This window comes from Puma concolor, chromosome C1 (genome assembly GCF_028749965.1).
Source record: "Puma concolor isolate L17-30 chromosome C1, mPumCon1.1.hap2, whole genome shotgun sequence".
In the NCBI taxonomy this organism is placed as follows: Eukaryota; Metazoa; Chordata; class Mammalia; order Carnivora; family Felidae; genus Puma; species Puma concolor.
In genome coordinates this window covers 45,235,619-45,257,033 of record NC_141674.1, presented here as the reverse complement: position 1 = coordinate 45,257,033, position 21,415 = coordinate 45,235,619, and the positions used below count along the sequence as shown (strand labels likewise).

Genomic DNA, 21,415 nt, shown 5'->3' with positions numbered 1-21,415 from the left:
CTTGATTTTTGGGGAGAGTGTCATGTTCTTTCTAGTCTGCACAATGGCAGTTGATGGTGAAAGGTGTCCAAGCCTTGCTGGGCTCTGACGAATTCTGTGGGAGGGGGAGATGGCAACACTATCCAGGCTCAACTGCCTTTCCTAATCTACCTTCCTGCTAAGAACGGACACCAACGCAAGGTCAAGAGCAATGCAAAGTATTGAAAGTACATGTTCTCTTCCCTCCGTTGCCAGTTCCTGCCTTACGGTTAAACTTGGCACGGTGTTGATAGTGACTCAAAGCACGTTGGTTGAAGAGCCTTTCTACCGTGAGAGGTTGACTTTACGATGGGGGTGAGGTCAAAGGCCATGAACTATAGGTACTTTATGTGAGAAATGAGCCTGCTGCCGCAGTCAGAGGAGGATACAAGAGACTTGGAGCACAGTGAAACAAGGGTTTCATCAAGGTTTTGCAACAGCAGGTGTCTGATGGACGGGCACAATCTGGGCAGTCAGAGCAGGTGATTTTTTTTTTTTTCTCCTAGCATGCACGTCCTTTTCCCGGTTCCTCATTGGCTGAGGATTACAGAGGTTGCAGCCTTACCAGCCTCTCCGCCCCCCCCCACCCACCCACCCAACGTGTCACCTATGCCCATGTAAGGCAAAAAGTAGTCTGATGAGAACAAACATATATTTTCTGAGGTGAGGCAGAGACTTTCAGTCCCTCCTCCTTTTATTCTATGGTGCATGCTCACTGCAAAGCCCATGAAAACAAGCCCTGACTGAGAGGGGAAGAAGAACCAGCAAGTGAAGTGTCTAAAGGCTCGGGACTCCTTTGTGGGCAGGGGGACGGTGGTTTGCACCTATTTCTAGTAGGTTGTAGATCTCCCGCTAAGTGGACAGCACAGCTTTTTTATCTATTTCTGAAAATGACTTCTCTCCCTTCTCACACTTAACAAATATTAACTTTTTCCGAGACTTCGTTTGGGTTCCCCCAGATATAGACCCTGAGACAAAGATTTGATACAAGAGGTTTATTTGGGAGGAGCAGCGAACACGGGAATGAAGAAGAGACAGGGAATATGGGTAGTAAGTGAACGTATTAAGCTAGCTACCACCATTGGTGGCTGGAGCTTACTCTCTGAATGATCTAGTATACATCCCTCAGGATTCTCCCCACCGAGTCAAGAGAGCTGAGGCATTTATGTCCACTTTCTCAGGCAGCCTTGATTAAGCTCTGTTGCCGGGTGCTGGTCCTCAACAGCTAACCTACCACGTGTGCGGCAGCAAAGCAGCCTTCTGGAAGTGTGCCTAGAAGATGCTGGGAGCTGACTGGAACACAATAAAACTGTAAACTCTGAGTGATAAAGGCTGTACTGATGATGTCTGCCTTAGTCGGTTCCCATTTCTTTTAGAGGAAATATCAATCAATACTACTCCTACTATGACAAGATTTGTACTTGAGGGTCATACGGGCAGTGAAACCTAGCTTCAAGTGGGGGGCAGGACCAAGAGGACTTGAAGTGTTGGTATGGCAAGCAACCTTCTCTGGTGGTCTGCTTTGGTAAAGCCCGTGGGAGGGAGCAGTCTGAGCCTACAATGGGGGAGGTACAACCTACTCCCTTGAAGCTAGGACTTTGTGTCCCCACTAGTTCATATGGCTCTTGTGAGTTCTCCCTTAAGATCATATAACTGGTAAGTGGTGAAGCGAAGTTTCAAACACCAGTCCATCTGCTATTAAAACCCGTGGTATGATTATTGTACATGCAACACCATCCCCTAAGGCAGTGGTTCCCAACCATGGTAGGGATGACAGCTGTGCTACCCAGGAAACATTTGGCAATGACTGGAGATAGTTCTGTTATCACAACTTGGCCATTACTGGCATCTGGTGAGTAGAGGCCAGGGATGCTGCCTAATCCTGCACAATGAATAGGAGAGTGCCTTCAAAAAAGAATTATCTGGCCAAAAAGTCAGTAATGTGTGAGGTTGAGAAAGCTTTCCCTAAAAGTTAAAGGCATGGGTTCTGGCCCTCCTACCTACTGAGAGTATTATTAGGGAGCCCAAAGTCCCTCTGGTCCTCTCTCACGAAAAGGAGAGGTATGAATTCTTAATACGTGGGTCTTGGAGCACCTGGGTGGCTTAGTCTCACTTTGGTTCAGGTCATGATCTTGCAGTTCCTAGGTTCAAGTCCCTCATCGGGCTCTGCACTGACAGCCTGGAGCCCGCTTCAGAGTCTGTCTGTCTCTCTCTCTCTCTCTCCCTCTCTCTCTGATTCCCCAACCCTACTTGGAGAATCTTCATTACACAATGGTTTCTAGAACTGGTAAAAACTGTTGATCGTTTTAGATCTGTAATAAGCTTTAAGTGACTCCAAATAGAAGCTGCTATCGTGACTACGTGTGCTGATTTCGTCAGTAGAACCAGCCTTGGCAGAGAAGTCAGATCGTTCAGAATATAATCAGATTGGGAAGTTGATAGAGGTGGACGTTGTAAGCTGGGATATGGAAACATTTGGTGGCTATAAGCTTTAATGCCCTGTCCTGATGAATGGTTTTGTGACTACAGTAGACTGTGGGACTTCAGTTACTGTATAAAATCTTAGTTAATGCTGTCTACAAAATGCTGGGAATAGAGCGTTTATCACAGCAAGCTTGTTGGATTTATTTCTGTATTCTCAAAGCACAGCCTAGTGTTAGTCACAGGATTTAACAAATGTTGACTACATGGACTGAAGTTGCAGTGAAAGAGCTTTTCTTTTTTTTTTTCTTATTTTTTTTTAATGTTTGTTTCTAAGAGCAAGAGAGAGCGTAAGTGGTGAAGGGGCAGAGAGAGGCAGACCTAGAATCCAAGGCAGGCTGAGCTGTCATCACAAAGCCTGACACGGGGCTCTAACCCATGGACCACAAGATCATGACCTGAGCCGGAGTTGACACTTAAGCAACTGAGCCACACAGGTGCCCTGTGAAAGAACTTTACTAATGGGACAGTTGGGTAGATGGCCTGGACTAGGCAATTGGAATGGGGCACCTACAAGCGTAGTGACTGTGACAATCTTCTCAAGCTCATCCAAACCTTCGTGAGAGTTAGAAGATAAAGTGCAGTCAGCTGCCTTAGACTCACTCAGATCTTCTTTCCTGGGTCAGCATGTCTATCAATCAGAGCCGATGTGAATGTGGGATGCTAAGAGTTCAGATGTATGTTTCTCCAGAAAGTTGCCCTTAGCTGATGAGCACCACTTCCTGTAGAAATGTCCCCAGGGGTGGCCCAAGACCAACAATTGACTGACGTTGGGATACAAAAGCACAGATCACTTGCCTCAGGGTAAGACAGTTCTAGGGTGCGTTGATGTTCTAGAATTCCCTTAGCATGCTGAAATAGACTTGAGCTGAAACCCCATCTCTCTTCCCTCCTTAGTGATTGCTACTGAAAGTACTCCTTCAAGTTACTCATACAAGAATCCCAGAGCTTAGGAAACCTGACTTAAACCCTTGGCACCAGGAATGAGGCTCAAAATCTACATGTGTGGATGTCCTTGTCCAGAAGCTGCTGGCTTTGTAAAGTGGCTAAACAACCTCTTGAAGGCATAACTCAAGTGCCAGCTGGAGTTACCTGCAAGGAGGGGGGACTATCCTTTTGGATGCAGAATTTACCTTAAACCAATGGCTACTACGTGTTGCTGGCCTCCCACTAGTAAAACACTTCACATGGCTCTGGGGGCCAAGACGGGGGAAGTAGGGATGCTTTTCAGGGTGGGATGACTTTGATCCCTTCATACCCCCATTCTCTTGATAGAATGAAGTCTGAGCTACACCTTCAGGTAAAATCACATCTTTGAACTTGGGTCTTCCTTCCCTCCCTCCTATGCATGGTTCTCTTTTGGGGCAGTTCCCTCACTTTGACGAGGATCTGGATCCACTTTGACAGATCTGTCTGGATCTGCTTCTAAAGAATGTATCTCAGGGTTAAAACAAGACCTCTAAATCCAAAGAATACAGAGATGATTTCAAAGTATGTCCACCATTTATAGACCTAGAAGACTCTGACCCTTGATTAGCCAGTTAAGGAAGTAGAGATGCTGTGAGAGTAAGTTATCCATAATCACCCAGAAGCAAAGCTGACCCTGAGCCTGCAGCCAACTCTAGAGGTGTCTTTACTTCCTGCTGCAGCATTTCCTGCTGGCCACTCAGGCTATCTGTTAACACTTAAGGACTCAATAATTTCCTGCAGGGTCTCACCACCTTTTAGCTTCTCCCTCCTGGTCTGGCTGGTCAGGGAAGATTAGGATATGACAATCACCAGTGGTGTCTTGGATGGGTCACAGGAAGCTAGAACTGTTCGTCTAGAAAGGTCCTTTCAGCTCTAGACTGTCCACAGCTATGACCTAGTGTTTCTTCTTAGAGCTAGACCTGTCAGGCAGGTGCTCAGGTATTTCTAGCTGTTGCCCGGTTCCAAAGATGCTCTGGAGCATTTTTCATCACACACACCGATCATTTCTTCAGGAAGTTGATTTGGTTTCACTTGATTGCAGTCAGTCCTCTTAGCGGCCATAGATCTAGAGCTAGTCAAGTGAGCTTATTTATATCTCTTGAAGTACCAAATCTATATATTTACTTTGTTCCAGCCTTCTGAAAGGGACTTTTAAAGGGCACCTGGGTGACTCAGTTGGTTAAGCATCCAACTCTTGACTTTGGGCTCGGGTCGTGATCTCAAGGTTCAGGGATCGAGCCTTGCATTGGGCTTTGCACTCACAGTGCTGACTCTGCTTGGGATTCTCTCTCTCCCTCTCTGCCCCTCCACCACTCATGCTCTTTCAAAATATTAAATGAAATGGACTTGGAGAGTGAGGGAAGTATTCAGTAGATGGATCAAGTACTGATGAGAAAGGTGGTTCCTCACTTGAGCAATTCTGCAGTAAGCCTGTGTGCTGATGTCCACTCTATTCCACAAGTTCAATGGCCAGGCCAGCTCTTAAGCCACATACGTCAGGTTTCAAAGTCAAACGGACTGGACTTGATGTGCATGAGCTATTCTAGGCCTGGCAGACCCAATGAAAAGGCTTGAGGCACACGAGAAGGTATTTAAAAGATCAGTTTGGGGGCACCTGGGTGGCTCAGTCGGTTAAGTGTCTGACTTGGGCTCAGGTCATGAGCTCTTGGTCTGTGCGTTTGAGCCCCGTGTCGGGCCCTGTGCTGACAGCTCGGAGCCTGGAGCCTGCTTTGGAGTCTGTGTCTCCCTCTCTCTCTGCCCCTCCCCACTCACCCTCAGTCTTGGTCTCTCAAACAAAAAAATAATCAACACTTAAAAGATCAGTTTGGCAGTGAATGTCAAAGGATTTAAGGATGTTTTCTGCTCTCCAGTCAGAGATTTGTTATACCAGACAGAAATGGCACGACCCTTCTGCGATGCCCTGGATTCATTTCAGCTTGTTCTCCTCATCTTGACCAACAACCATGAGACCCACCGGAAGCCAGCTAGTCGCTTGCCCTGGAACCGTCAGGGTTGCCATTCCCGAGCCAGGCTGACCAGCTGCATGCTTGGAGTTGTGAGCTCCTTCTGCCACTTCTAGTCAAGAGTGAGACCTCAGGGCATAGGTTCTTGCACCCCAAGCAGCCGAAAGGGGGGGAGGGGCAGGTGATAAAACTCCCTCCCGCAAGGCAAATTTTGACCGGAAGGAAATAAGACATGGGAGATGGCTGGGGAGATTAAAAAAAAAAAGAAAAGAAAAGAAAAATGTCTTCCCTGTGATGAACTACTCTGGTTCAGTTTGTCCTCGTGCCTCTCTGGAGAAGTCTCACATGTTGTCCAAATGCATGTGCCGCACAATACGCTACGTTGCTTCAGTTTATCACCAGGTGGGTGCTGGTATGATATTGTACCCCTTCACGTTGCTTCCGTTCTTTGTTGCCTCACTTCCCTTTTTCCTCATCCTTGCTAATTGGGCTGGGTATCCCTTAAATACATCATTAGCACTTTAATCCTTTTCTCAGGATCTGCTTTCTGGAGAACACTGGCTCACTTTTGAGTCCTTGATATTTCCCGCTGATCGCTTGTCACTGCTTGATGGAGTGTCTCCCATGAAGACTGTGTTGACAACGACGCTATCTTCTCCCCTGCCTCCTGAGCCAGCCGCCCCTCTGTATGCCAGAACTTTGGATTTTCGTATCTCCCAGCACTTAATGTTTATCAGCTTTTGCATCTAATAAAAAATGAAATCTTCTAACCCCATTCACCCATCAGCTTGTCTCTAGTCATAAAAACTTAATTTCCTGTATGTTTTGTTGGCAGGAAATTTTGTATGTCATAGCTCGGGTCTCAAAAACGATTTCTAGAATAAATGTGGGGAAAGCATGAAAAGAATACGACCAGTTAGTCGTCTTGCTAGCTCCTGGAAACTTAGTCTGCCACGTTAGAGAGCTGGAAGAGGTTCATTTCCCTAGGGCAGCTGGTTCATGTGTAGGGTGAAACGAACAGGTTCTGAGATGGGAATGATTGGGTGGCTCAGAGCATCAGCCAAGCGAGGCCCCAAGGGAGGCGTTGTGTGTGGTTCCATAGAGATTAATGCCGCCCTTATAAGGTGGCAGAGCAAAGGGTTCCCAGACAATCCTATTCCGACTTTGGAGCGCTTTCTCTCCTGCAGGAGGTTAAACAGGGGCCCTTCAATGCTCATTGTCTCCAAGAAAGGTGATGTTTTAATGGGCTGTAATGAAGTGAAAACTCCCCCAAGTACATGGGTCCTCTGATTTCAAAATCGCCAAAACCCATGTTAGATCCTGAATGATTAGAATTAACTCCCAAAGACTAACCCAATTTTAAAACTGTTTCCAATAGGCTTATCTATACACCCAATTGCTAGTACAGTGGTCACTCAAATTTCCAGGGGACGATTATACGCACTGTATGGCTTACTCCTTTCCTTGGAAGGATTTACAACACACCGGCAGAGGTCAGCCCATCAGACAAGCAAAGGGGTTATGGATATCTAGGCATTAACCTTTCACCCCTGTCACAGACTTCTAGCCTTCACTCACATATGTACACTTCCCAGGAAAACTGTCTACGCCAGCTTGGTTCCTGGATATTTATTTTGCAAAATTAGGGTAATTAGTAAGGGGAAGAAGGGAGAGCTGTTAGAGGACCTGAGTAGAAATTTGCATTGGAGAGGGCAGGCATTTTGTGGCGGAAGAGAAACTAACATATTCAGATGATAAGTTACAAAAATGGGAGATACTGAAGTCTAGGTTGGAGAATTTAGAAAGTCTGGGAAGGGAAAGCAGGCTGCTGGGCAACGGCTTTGCATGGGGGAGAAAAGAACTTAGAAGATGTGGCAACATCTCGCTTTTGCCTTTTTGAAACAGTTCTAAAAACTTGAAAAATCCATTTTCTTTGTCTTTTCTTTATTTTTAAAAAAAAAATCATTTTCTTTCAATGGGACCTTATTCTAAGGCTGGACCACTAGACGTGTTAATTTGGTTTGGTGTATACTACATGTTAATCCTATCCAGGGAATTTGGAAACAGGACCACAGTTCTCTCGAGGTGATTTTAACAAGGATTCACTATCTCCAGAAAACCTGTAAAATAATGACAGGTACCTGTCGACGCACGTTCTTTACATCAGTTTTCTCTAAAATCAGCTTGAGTCATTTTTTAGCACTATATTTGAAATGACCATGTGCACTGAGACCATGAAGGAGTAATGTTTTTTGGTGGATCTAATTTAAACAAGGTTCGTAGGACTTTTTGATGTGACTGTTTCAATAATTATTAGAATACACTATAACTGCCCTTTGCTCCACGTGTCTTGTGATGTCTTGGGCCAAAAGCAATATAATTTGAACTGGAGCTGATTCAGCAGAAACATTTGCTTAATCTTGTTAACATTCTCGCTAATGAACCATCCAATGATCATTACTACAAAACGGGGCCAAGATATCCAGGTGCCCCTCATCACAGGTCTGATTGTTGACATTTTCCGTTGACTCTAATCCCGTACAGCAACATGAACAGGCGAGGCTTGAATGTGGGAGCAATCTGCACATCATTTCGCTGGTCAGGGAGTTGTTCTGACAACCAATTCAGAGGGAGAAATTTTTGACTTAAAGGCCAATTAGTCCGGGAGTTCCTTTTTTTTTTTTTTTTTTTTTTTTTTTTTGCGGGTTTAGAAGATTTCTGTCAATTAACACTTGCACCAGAACATGAGCGAATAAGGCAGACCAGGAGGACATCTCAGCACTCCTAGATTCTGTAACGGTCCCTGGGCTTGGAAATCCTTGGTTATTTTTATTCCCAATATCGAGGAAGTACACGGCACAGAAGTGTTTGAAACAATTAGAGTAGGAGTGGCAACATTTTAAAACTGCTTGGGAGGGCTGTGTTGGGGCGGAAACTGGAGATAAGGAACGGTGCACAGAACATTCCCTCTGTTGCTGCCCATAATCTGAATCTCTGAAGCCTTCACCCTCTTGGCAGGATATCTAACACCCCGTGACTTGACCAGGTCTGCCCCGTTAATGCCTACTTATCCTTGAGGTTTCTTCTCATTGGTCAGCACTTCCTTGGAGACCTTGCAGCAGCCCAGATTAGACATGTCTATGCATAAACTTCTCTAGGATACTTAGCCCAGCCCCCGTTGTGTATGGATTTGTTTCCTCTGCTAGTATGGAAGCCCTGTGAGGGCAGGTGTTCATCTCTGATTATATACTAGTGCCATGACGAGTAAAGGCTCATGGGCTTGCTGGATCAATTTCTTCTTTGGGCCTTAATTCTCTACCTTTTTGAAGGAGGGTTTTCGGAGACTTGTAAAAGAACTACTTAAAACAGGAAAGACCTTCACTGGCCCTAGGGCATACCAACTTTGCCCCTTGAAGTTTGGGGCAATCGGGAATTTATGGAGCAGGAGTACTACAGACCCAAGCTTTGATTTCTCATGAGAGGATTTCAAACACCAATATTCTGGGTTTCAGTGGCTTTCCCCTAATGTCCAATTCTTAGGGCTGTTTTTGGAAATGGGGGCTCACACAAGCCACTTGGGCTTTAACACATCTGTGCAGCTTGGGGCGCCTGGGTGGCTCAGTCAGTTGAGTGTCCCACTTCAGGTCACGATCTCATGGTTCGTGGGTGCGAGCCCCATGCCGGGCTCTGTGCTGGTAGCTCGGAACCTGGAGCCTGCTTCCGATTCTGTGTGTGTGTGTCTGTCTCTACCCCTCCCCCATTGCACTCTCTCTCAAAAATAAAAAAAATTTAAATCTGTGCAGGATGTTGCCTGGATGCTGATAGAAATGGATCTTTCTTTTAAATCCCGAACATACTCAAACGAACCTCAGATAAAAATCTCCAATGGCTGTTTTCTTCCTTTAAACTCTTTTTTTCCTTTTGGCATGTCAGTGACTAATAAATTGCAGCAAAGCCAGAGTTTATACTAGCTCATAGGTGATTACAGTGGACAAGTAGTTTTCCCCAAACCTAGGGCCTCTTGGAAAATGAAATAAACCACATATGGAAGAAATCAGGAGACAGAGGGGCCCCTACCTACCTGCATTCTCTTGCTGCTGAAATTGTGTTTTGATAAGATAAGAGGAAACAGGGCGAGAAAGAACTCAGACTCCTAGAAACTGAAAACTGAAGCTCATGTTGCTGTAAAAACCGCACCAAGGAGGTCCGCTGGGTCTGGGTGACTTGTTGTCGCACTGCCGAGCTTGGGCCTAACCTAGGTTCTTCACCTCCATCCCGTTCCTGCCTCTTGCTACCCTTTATCCTCTGCCATCCTGTTACTCTAGAAACTGCATTTCAGACGTTCCAGGAGAATCTCCACTTCCTCTGTTATCGTCCTGATGTTCGTGACTGCCCATATCCTTGTCAGACCAGCTGTTGTATTTTTGTCTTCAGCAGGGTCCTGGAATCCCTCGTGGGATGGGCGTTGCAGACCCTGAGGTTGATGGAGGCCAGCAGCTAGTGGAAATAATTGAAGCCCGCCCGCCCGCTGTGATGGGGCAGTTACTACTAAAGCCCCTAACCAGTCATTGCCAGGGAGAAGGCAGGCCCGAGTTTTAAAATCTTTCAGACTTTTCAATGCTGAACACAAGAGCTTCCTGTGAAACAGCTTATTGATGCAAAAATCCCTCACAACTAACCTGGCCTGAAAAAGAATGAGTATGGTAGGACCCATGCTCATTTGTCTATAGGCTCATTGGGCCGTAGCTTGCCGGATTCCTTTGATCTTTTCCTAAATTCTCCATGGTTTATCCAGTCGGTCCATGGATGTCCCCCGTCTACCATTTCATCAACTCTTGCAACGCTTGAGAGCTGGTAGTTGTCCTTCTCAATCCGGGCACAACGTTTAAGTGACTCAGAAAAGATCCAGGTTTGGAAAAATGTTTTCAGACCCCGATGTCGCTGTCCTTTTTTCCTCTTCTACCATTATCCCCTGAAACACCTAATAATGCATCCCACCCCATTTGAGAAAGTACCATGATAGAACCAAAACAGAAATCTGTATAAGAAGTAAAATAAAGATACTAATAACTTAGGTATAAAAATCGGGGACTTGGGGTGAAAAGCATGAGTCAAGGCGCCTGGGTGATTCAATTGGTTAAGTGTCTGACTCTTGATTGATTCCCCCCCCACCCCCCAAGATCATGATCTCCCAGTTGATGATGCTGAGATCGAGCTCTGCATCAGGGGCTTGGGAATCCCATGCTGGGGACTCTTTCCCCCCTCCCTCTCTCCCCCCTCCCTCTCTCCCTCAGCCCCTCACCTGCTCACGTGCACATGCTCTTGCACTCTTTCTCTGAATAAGTAAATCAGTCTAAGGGAGGAAGGGATTAAGAAATAGGATAGAAACTCCCAGTGGGCAAGTGGATAAATGACTTATTGAAGAAACTTTTTTATTATACAAAGACATTTTTGTAAATCGTTGTAGTTGACATAGAATGCCACGTTAGGTGGACAACAGGGACTCAGCTTCTGTATACGTTAGGCTGTGCTCACAAGTGTAGCTGCCATCTGTCACCATACAATGCTATTACAGTGTCACTGACTATATTCCCCATGCTGTGCCCTTTGCAGAATAGGAACATTTAAATACTCGAGTTACTACTGATGCTATAATGTGAGACCCCCCCCCCCCATCATTCAACCACTCCGTCAAAGTCTGGTGCTACACAGTTGGTATTGGTGGTATTTGAGGGGTAAGACACGGGACGGTGCAGCGTAGAAAAGGGACCACATATATGGACAGCCAGGTATTGATAAAATGGTCTAATTTGTTAGAATTAGGACCTCCTTGCCATAGCCATCATGACCAGGAGAAACAGAAACCTTTCCAGAACACTCCCCCCCCCCCCCTTAGAATTCCAAGGAGATTAAAAGGGCAGTGAGACACAGGGTCGAGTGAAAATACTTGTGTATCTCAAAGAGCAGGGCAATTCATCTTGGGTCTTCATTATTCCTGGAAACATGTATAAGAAAAGGTCTCCATATGACAAGCAAAGCTAATGCAGCATCTGTGTTCCCACTATACTTTGTTATAACCTGCATTGTTCTGTGACTATATAATCCTGGTGGAAGAGTGTGTACCCTCAGTCCCACGCCTCTAGTACGTGTCGTGACAGGCACAAAGATGCACCGTGATGGGTCAAAATTCTTAACATCCCACCCTCTCTGAGTTCATAGCAGTGTGTGTTGTCATTTCCATCAGTTTTGTTGTTGCTGAGTATTCCTTTGTAACGGAGTTTACTTTTCCAGAAGGTACTAATTTTATTGCTTCCAAAGTAGTGAATTATTTTTCTGTGTGTATAGCATTTTAGGTTTCAATTTTCCTTGAGACCCTTTTGCAGACACCCGGTTGAGATACACACCGGGTAATGTCAACCCAAATTAATTTGCACAGTTTTGCTTGAGTGGGCTTTTTTTTCCCCCCTTGAAGTCACGCTCCATGAAAAATTCTAACCAGGTGAGCCTTGGTGAAGCCAGCCGTTCCTCCCGTGGTCTGTAGGGAGGAATCCTCAAGGCATGAGCTAAGGGGAGGCAGGTAATTGCCTGGCCTATTTGGGGTCTTGGTCTAATATTGACTTTTCATTACGAAGGCCAAATGTTTGTTTTCTTACGGGATCCGTTTCTCCCTCTTGGTTATTGACACAGTTGGAATATGAAACATGTTTACTTTTTTTTTTACATGGGGGTGAATGGGTAAGTTGACAGTCATACATTCTGAGCATCCGCTCTGTCAACCCTGACCGCATGTCTGTCTCGTGAGTTTCTAACCGTATGTCCTGATCCATTTTAGATCTTGACACTCCACAAGCTAAAAACATATTGAAGACCTATTACCTATTCTGGAGAACACTTCAGAAATACACATCGATACTGTACTTTGTGTTTATTGAACATGGAGGCTGGCACGCAGGAGGGGCTCAATTTGTCAGGTGCTGGGAATACAGTAGGGATCAAAAAACCCTGCCTCCTATCCCCAAGGACTTCTATCTTGGGGTCAACAGGCACTAACCGGGTAAGTGCTGCCATTGCAATGGGCATGGGCTATTTCGACCCATAAATCCTGCTTGGAGTAATCTAGCCTCAAGAAATGGTCTGAAATGTAGAAATGGCTGATAGAGATGATTCGCACTGTAGACCATTTTATCAGCAGACTGTTCACGCTGATAGGGTTCACACAGTGAATTACTTTTAACAGTGGGGTAAGTGTGGAAACAGAAAATCGTAATTAGCCAACTACAATAAAAATAACAGAAAACACAAGGTGTTAGTTATTCTGAGCCAGGCAAAGTTCAAAACCCTTACTCTGAATTAACATAATAATTCTCTCAACCTTAGGAGGGTAATACTGTTTTCACCACCTGACGTAGAAGAAAACCAACACCAAAAAGTTAACGCGTCCAAGGTTACTTAACAGGCAGCGTCTAGAGTCTGCCTTACGTTACACCCGTTAAAAACGTTCACATACTTTATAATGATAGGGAGACAGGCTTATGTGGTTGACATAGAGTTGGACACACACACTGTGAGTCTGAGCCTGTGTTCTCCTAGAAAGCATAGCCTAGGATAAGGGCTTGCTAGCATGTAATTGATTGGGGGAAGTTGTTTTGGGAAAGAGGGGTAGGGGAATGGGAGGTGTCCCACAGGAAATGCGGGAAAGCCAGTACAAGGATGCATTATGGAGCTTGTCTCCCCTGTGTGCAAGGCGGGGGCTCAGTCCCACTGGGACCCTCTGAGGAGCTGTGTAGAATGTGCTTTGGAATCGTTTGCAGAAAGAATGGGAGAGGGAAGGTTATGTTCACCGACTCCATTTCTCACTGGTCAAGGCTTACCCCAACAGGGGCTACCCTCTGTCTAGGGCAGCACATGTGTGAGTGTTGAGTGACTTTCCGTGGACATCCTGTTCTGGGGTGTCTGGGAACACCTGGGCCAAGGAGAAAGACATGGGAGGTGTTGAAAGCCTATGCCTGGGTGAGGCTGGTGCTGCGGCAACGGGTGAAAGGATAGGAGGGTTGGAAAACGGGTGGCAGAGAGGCACAGGTGCCAGAGACTGGCCATCCTTGACCCCCGTCATGCCCGATCGCTGTCTCTGCCTCCATTGCAAGGTTGCTCAGTGCAGTGTACTTCTATGGGCATGGCTCACTGCGGTCTCTGCCAGGGTTAATGTGGGTGGGGGATGGAACAAACTCCACTTGTACTACAGGTAGCCTCCAGGGTGTGGCTGATCATCACCACCTCCCTCCTCCATTACCCAATTCTCCCGCACTCAGCCTGCGCTTCATGCCAAGGGTGCTCACCTAGTCTAGTGACCTGCACCCTCATCACTGGAAGACCCAGGCCTGCCTCAGAAGGTGATCAGTGTCTCTTGTGAATGTTTCTGCACTGGAGATGATTTTGACCTAGAAGACCCACCGTGGAATGGCTCTAAACTGGAGCTTTCCTTCTGGGCTGGGGTTTGAGTGGGAGAGGTCCTTTCCTGACTCCTCAGGGACCCCACAGAAGTACAGCGGATGCTCTTGGTGTCATGTGCACAACCTTGAACCTCCCCATGTACCTCAGCAGGTTCCCCTTTTGCGTCTTGGAGCCTTAGTTATTTCGCTCTCAACAGGCTGTTGCTGATGCCCTTTGGCAGTTGCCGGGCATGGGATCTAAGAGCCATGCGTGTCTCACAACAGTGGGCTAGGAAAGAACAGGAGTATTACTGCCATTGAATGATACACCTTTCAAAAAATGGCTCAAGGGGCATATTTTGTTATAGACACTTTACCACACACAATAAGATGTTGAAAAACACGTATACCCAACACACTGCTTACATACCATTTTGGTTCCTTTCTGCCTCCCGTTTATGTAATACCTGCCTATATTTCTTAGGTGCTCACACACACACAAGACTACCGATGGTTACTTCGAGGCATTGCTGAGATGAGTGACTTGGAAAAATATCTAGAAGTGGAAAAAATAAAGTTTTTCTAGTGTTTCTACAACAAGAAAAATCCGTGGAGAATTTAAATCGTTTAAAGGAGAGCACTAGGTGTGAAAAAGAGCACTTGACCTTCATGAACCTAAAAGATGTCTATAGTACCGGAATTTTTGCTTCCTTTCAGTGCTCCTATGAGTTGAAGCATTTTTAGGAATAGCTCAAAGGTTAAGAGAAAGCAAGTCCACGCACGCGATCCCTGGGGGCTTCAGACTGTACACCAGCCGTGATGTGTGCCCTCCTCTTGCCTTCTGACCTGTGTGGACCTACAGGAGACTTACTTGGTTCTCATGATCTTAGACTCGAATTTCTGAAGCTTCAGCTGTTCCTGCAAATGGGAGGGAAGGGGTGGCTTGCAGAGACCATCGGGAGAATGTGCAATTGCCCCTCGTCACTTGGGTCCCTTGAGGGCTTGCCCTGCTGGTGCCTGCCTCAAGCCCAAGTACTGTCCTATCACCTTCTGCCCTGGGGCTTTTGGGTTGTGGCTGACCTGCCATGGGACCAACTTCCTGACATCTTCAGTCGAGTAGCCTAGTAGTTCCAGAGTTGATGCTCCACGGGGCCATCCTTTTGAGGGGTGTGAGATGGGAGTAGATACACAAATCCTTTATTCTAGAAAGACCATTTGAAAATCTAGCCGCTTCATACAGCCTCTCTGAAAATGCCCAAAAGAGCAGGGAAACGATTTGTTGCCATGTTGTGGTAGCTCAGAATGCACAATTGCCTTAACTCTGCTCCTTCCCTGCCTCACTCCTGCCTCCCTGGGATTTGACTTGTCAGCAAAAATGTTAGCACCAACTTTTACACTTGGGCTGCTTTTCTAGAGGAACTGGGTCAAAACTCTACCCGTACATCTTTTGGGCTTTGTGTGTGACTTTAAGCAAATCACTAAAACTCATTTCACATTCAAGGTAAAGTGGAAGGTTTAACCAAGCTTAATGACTGAGTGAGATGGTTGCATAGGAGGGTTGAGTGTTGAATGTAAAAAGCACCTGGCATATTTCCTGACCTAAATAATAGCAAACAAAAATCAACCCCTTTCCTTTTGCCCTTGGCTATCTCTAAGTTTTCACCACGTTGACTCTACTAGTGCGCCTGGCCACCCATAATTCGAGAGGATGTGTCATAACGTTGAATCACGGTGAAAATCGTGAGCAGATCGGAGTGTAGGGTGTTGGCGATTTCACGTGGCTCGGCTTCATACAATCTGGAAAAGCAACCACATAACCTACCACAAAACACACTTGACCCCATGAATCCATACCCTGTGGTACAGAAATGAGTCTGGGAGGGTTTTCTGAGAGAGAAGCTGGCTCAGCACTTTGCCCAGTGTTTTTCTTTATAGGACTGGGACAAGAACAGGATTTCCTTTCTCCTCGTCTTTGCTTCCCACATAGATTCAAGTCACCTCTGCTAACCTTCTCAATTCCAAACAAGCTTGCCCAGAGAGGCTCTGTATGTTTTTAAAAGGCCGGATTTGTGTGTGCTACAAGCAGCCCTACTACTTGGGCCATATGATCTGGCAGGCCCGATGATGTTGGAAGTGTCAGTACTGGAAAAAGATGCCTGTGGAATTCATGGCAAGTCCCAGGGGGACAATCACAACACCAGCTTCTGGCCATTTTTTTTTTTTTTTTTTTTTTTTAGGCAAAGAAGGACGTGTCCTCTTCAATGGATAATTATGCATGTTTATATTTATTTTACAGACTCAGAACATTTTTTTAAAGGGTATTTACATAGTAAAGTATTAAACCTAATAGTTCCTCGTAGTTATTACCTACTTGATTATTTCTCAACTCCTTTAGTAGTCCCTTCTAGCATTCCTTCCAGGTTGACATTAAACTCACTGATCTATAATTTCCAAAATTCTACCTTTTTTTTCTTCTTGAAAGTCGGGGCATATTTTCAATTCCTGTGTCCTATGTTCTATTGCTCTATGATGACGAAAATCACTTCCACATCAAATCTACAGGTTTTATATTCTTTAAGCTGTGCTCTTAGCCTACAAAAAATTAGTTTATATTTAAACTTATGACATAAACATAAACTTAAGGGAAAAAACAATATTTTGAAAATGCCTTTTGATAGAGAGAATAGGTATTTGGTATTTCTGCTTTTTTAACTCTATCATCCAAGTACTTGACCCTCACCCAGTAGTAAATATGGCCTATTGCTTGTACATCTGTTGCTGATCAGAATTTTCAATTAGAAATTTCTGGGAAAAAAGGTAAAGTGGAAATGTTACGTTTTGGGCATGATTTTTAAAACCAACTCCTGTTATGGTACCAGGTCCTGGTAGAATTTGGGGATGTTGATGCCAAGTGACCATGTGCCCACAGCTATCAGTCATGAACTGAATCGGGCAGGCTCATTGGGCCATAAGATCAAATGGGCCCAGCCACACTCCATCGAAAGATGGAAAATGTATATTAAAGATCCGATGGAGGCAGAAGGTTCAAGCAAGCTAAAGAACAGATAGCTCAGACCCTCTCCCCACCCCCCAGTGATGTACCAGCATTCTTCCCTCATTCCATGCCTGGGACCATGGTTTTGGCCAAATCAGGTTGGAGAAAACCCACGGGAGATAGTCAAGCAGCAGTTGTATAGGTGATTCTGGAGCTTGAGGAGAAATTTCGTCAGATACTTCACTGACCAACAGCAAGACTTCTCTGAAGTTCCCCACAATTAACCTTCCTAAGTTGACTTCTACCCATGTTACAACTATTAAGGTCACTGAAGGCCAAGGTGCCAGATAGCAAGACCTCAGTAACTGTTTTAAGGTCTGTCCTTCAACTATGACCTAATGCTTCCTGATTAGGGCATGATCTGAGACTACTGACCCTTGGCAATTGGCCTTGGGTTCACCTCCTTAGCTACTGATTTTGCCTCCCAGATAATACTTGAAGTTCATTCACCTCTTTGATCCCAAACCCTGGCTGTTTCTCTACACCCTGAAGTTACCGCACTGTTTGGTTTTAATCATGGAGTAACTGGGTCATGGCTTCTTTGAAAGACCGAAAAAAAAGCCAAGCATTTTCACTTCCCACAACTCCAATAAGTGAAGAGTAATCAAAAATACCTCTTGAAACTTTGTTTCCCGGCTCAGCTACAGATGTTTATCTGTTCCTCATCTCTGTGTACATAAAAACAAGCATAGGCCGCGTTTCTTCAGGGAGGTACTGTTCGGTGAATGGTAAGTAAAAATAAATACCAGTTATTTCCAATACAGTACAAAGCATAGTTGTCGAAGCTACCTATAGAGCAAAGGGCTCCGGAAACTCACTCCAGAAGTTTCTACCCTTAGAACTAGTTGTACAAATAGGATAGCCGGTCAATGCCAGAATATCTTAGAGACGATGTAAACGTTACATTTGGACACCAGTAGAGGTAGCAGATGGCAAGTCTTTGGTTCTAATACGTAAAGGCTGTTAGCAGAAGGGACTTGCCCGGCATAGGAACCGTAGAGTGACTTAGTCTGGCCGAGGTCCTTGTGCTGACATGTGGCTTGTGCACAGTGATTCTCTAATAAAGAGTTGGTAGTCCGCTTCATCTGGTGTATGATCTCCAGAACCATTTGCTATGTATTCTGTTGTCTCAACATCTGTCTCCTCCATGCCAGTCACTCTCCCGGGCATATTCTGAGGTTGAGTAGAAAAGATGAAGTTGTTTCCCTGAAGTTTGGTGGAGAAGTCACAAGTGAACACATGTGGAAACAAAAACGTCTATAAAGGGCCACAAACAAAACAAGGAGCTGAGACCAACTTGGTGGGATGGGTAAGGAAACCATCTGCCTTAGGCAATGAGGAAAGCGAGTCCTTGTTTCTAACCTCTTGACTGAATTCACGTTCTTGTTTTTTGAAGCTCAAGCTTGGTACGGCACCCCCCCCCCCCCCAACAAATAATCCTAACTTCTGTTCTTACCTACACTGTGCAATCCCCTTAGATTAAGTTGTTGGCGTGTGGACAAAAAAGCAGTTGTCCACTGTACTTCTGTAACCTCTCCTGCATCTGCTTCTATGAGTCAGACCCAGGTCTGATCATTTACCCTCATGCCCTGTACTTGACCAATTTGTGGAACTGCCTGATCCAACCTGGGATTGAATCCAGATATGTACACCTTCATTAAGCAAAGAATTTAACCTACCATCAGAGAGAATTAACCTTTGAATCCTTTCTGGAATGGGTTGTGAATTTCAGCTCCTTGTCTTTTGGAAAAAAAAAAACAACAGCTTTTTTCGTATTCTTTTTTGAGAGTGAGCATAAGTAGGGGAGGGGAAGAGAGGGAGACCTAGAATCTGAGGCAGGCTCCAGGCTCTAAGCTGTCAGCACAGAACCCAGTGTGGGGCTTGAGCTCAGGAACCATGAGGTCATGACCTGAGCCAAAGTCGGAAGCTTAACCTACTGAGCCGCCCAGGTGCCCCAAGCTCCTTGTCTTCTGAGAAAGAATGAAGACCTTCTTACCCCTGGTTTATAAGTCTCCCCATGGTCTTAAAACCTATCTCCACTTCATCGATCTCTCTGATACTGAGTGCTGTGGGAAAACTAGCCCAGAGCAGCTGGCTGCAACCAGGCAGTGACTGGAGCCTTGTAGATCTACCTATCCTCTACTGTAGCCACATGGTCTGGCCCCCTACACCTCTGCACTACAAAATCAGCATGCCCCAAACCTCACAGGTACTTCAACCTCCGTGTTTACCACCCTCCCTTAATTGGCTCCTTTTTCTGTGTTCTTCTTTTCGTATTGGACATATTAGATGTTAGCTATGTATATCCTATTAGTTGTATTAGATTTTCCATCTTCTCCCCCAGCTACATTTGCCTTTTACCATTCTAGCTTTTCTCTCCCTGCCAGTACTTTGCTCCAGTCTGTCATAATCTCATGCCTAAATTACTCAAGATGCTTAAAGGATTCCCTGTGTGGATCTCTGACCCAGGATTTACCCTAATGAACAAAATGGGGAGCTAGAAGAAGGTCGAAGAACCTCCTGAACAAGGCAGTCGAGGCCCCATGTGCCTACCTACCTTTTCTAGTCCCATCTTCCAGGTGCCTCCGTGAGCCCCGTTTTCTACATGCTGTCATGATTCTCCAGCCCTGCTCATGTTGCTTCTGTCTGCGGATGCCCTCAGTCACCTCTACACCCAGTAGGTCTACCTTGGGTCTCCTTTTAAGTGTCTCCTTCTAAGTGTCACCTATTTCTGAGATCTTTCCCATGTCCTTTGAATGAATCAGGTGCTTGACTGTCCCCAGCCCAATTGCTCTGCTGCATTATAGCATTTATAACCGAGCACTCTGTTAATTGGTTTACATATTAAAGATAGGGATATAGGGATGAATACCTATGGCTCCCTACTACTATAATTGTTGCCCAGCCTATAACCAACCAGAGCTTAATAAAAACGGGATCAACAAATCCAACCCAAGTTTGTCCTGGCTTCCATTTATTGGCTTGATTCCCTGAAACCATATGCAAAACGATTCATTTGAATACGTTATTTAGAATGTTGGGATTTTGCTGCTTTCACTTTTATTGAATTATCAATTGCTTGTCTCCTACTCTTCATAATTCCATACCCTTATGATACCAAATGACATACAGACAACCAGTTCCAGGACTCCAGAACTTTTAGATGGGGCCTTAAAAAAAAAAAAAAAAAAAAAAAAAAAAAAAGGCTAAAGAGGTAGGGAAAGCAAAGGATTTGTGAGGAGTTTTTACTGTCTGGGAGAATCTACTTCCATCCAAGAGGAGAATAGGGGTAATGAGGAGGCTAATTGCTTTACTTCCAGCCTAATGTCATGGAAGCTTCCATGGGACCATTGGAAGAATTTGATAAGCATTGCCTGAGTTTCGGAGGCACAAGCCTGAGGCAGACCTCCCACTTGAGAAAGGTAAAGCAGCCTTGGTGCCAGGATGGAGGGGCTCCCTCCAGGTCAGTCTTCACCCCAGACTGATTGGGACTACAGATACAGGAGTGTTTTCTGGGGCCAGTAATAAGAGACTGCTGCCCAAGAGCACTTCTGGGAGAGGTCTAGGGAACTGAAGAGCAAGAATCCCAAACCCAGAGCTGAGGGAGAAGCTGAGCAGCTGTCAGCTGAGGAAAATGAGCCTGGCCCACATCACGGGAATTCTAGTCGAAGGTGGTGCCCAGCAGGTAGCTCCAGAGCCCTACTGAAGAGCCCAGAGACAAGTCTACCCCAAACATCTGCCCCAACAGAGACAGCAAGGCCAGTTCCATTAAGAACTTTGTTATCCCCTCACTGCCCTCTCTTGGTACCGACTCTCAGGTCAGGAACTGACCCCCAAAGCAGCCCGAAGCTGAAGGGGAAAACTTCACACTCAAGTTTGGGGTTGGGGTTAATACCTTGTTTTAGATCTTCTGGCTCCTGAATTAAACTCGTGTTTTGACCTAAGTGACAGGAAGAAGAATATGAAGAGTGAACAGAAAAACCATGGACCTCTTGGAGTTTGCATGTAGGTTGAAGGGGAAAAAAATATTCTTATTTCACCACACAGGGACAGTGAGAACAAGAACTAAGTTTTAAGGTCACTAGGACATGAATTGCAGACTTTGAGTATGCAGCTTAGATTTCCAAGGAATCATTAGATTTCCAAGGAATGTGTGACAAAAGGTTAGGAATCAGCTTTTTTACTTCCCAGAGCGAGGAAATGGGCTGAAACAGGCTGATGTGTAGAGAGTACCTGAATAAATGTCTCTTGCTCCTGCTCCAGGGCATGGAGACAAATGCCTTGGGGTTTTAAACATCAGGTGTAAACCTACAATCTATATCTTTAAAAGATCAGATTTTATGCACTGCCATTTCTCTCCTAATGAGCAATCCCAGGACCACTGATGGATTTGAAGCATGGGGGGAGGGGGGAAAAGTCTCCATAATGAGACTGTACCAGTTTCTAAGCCATGGCCCCACTTGCCACTGACAACATCTGTCTGCACATAGGATGGACTA

At 45.4% G+C, this 21,415-nt stretch overlaps 1 long non-coding RNA gene across 1 annotated transcript in view; it reads right to left on the bottom strand.

Annotated features, from left to right (window-relative positions):
• Positions 1 to 16,127: 16,127 nt before the first annotated feature.
• Positions 16,128 to 21,415, bottom strand: part of LOC147578038 (uncharacterized) — a 31,095-nt gene continuing 25,807 nt past the window's right edge. The window contains exon 2 of the long non-coding RNA XR_015254726.1: positions 16,128 to 18,122. This is a non-coding gene — a long non-coding RNA (uncharacterized LOC147578038). The remainder of the gene's footprint in view (positions 18,123 to 21,415) is intronic.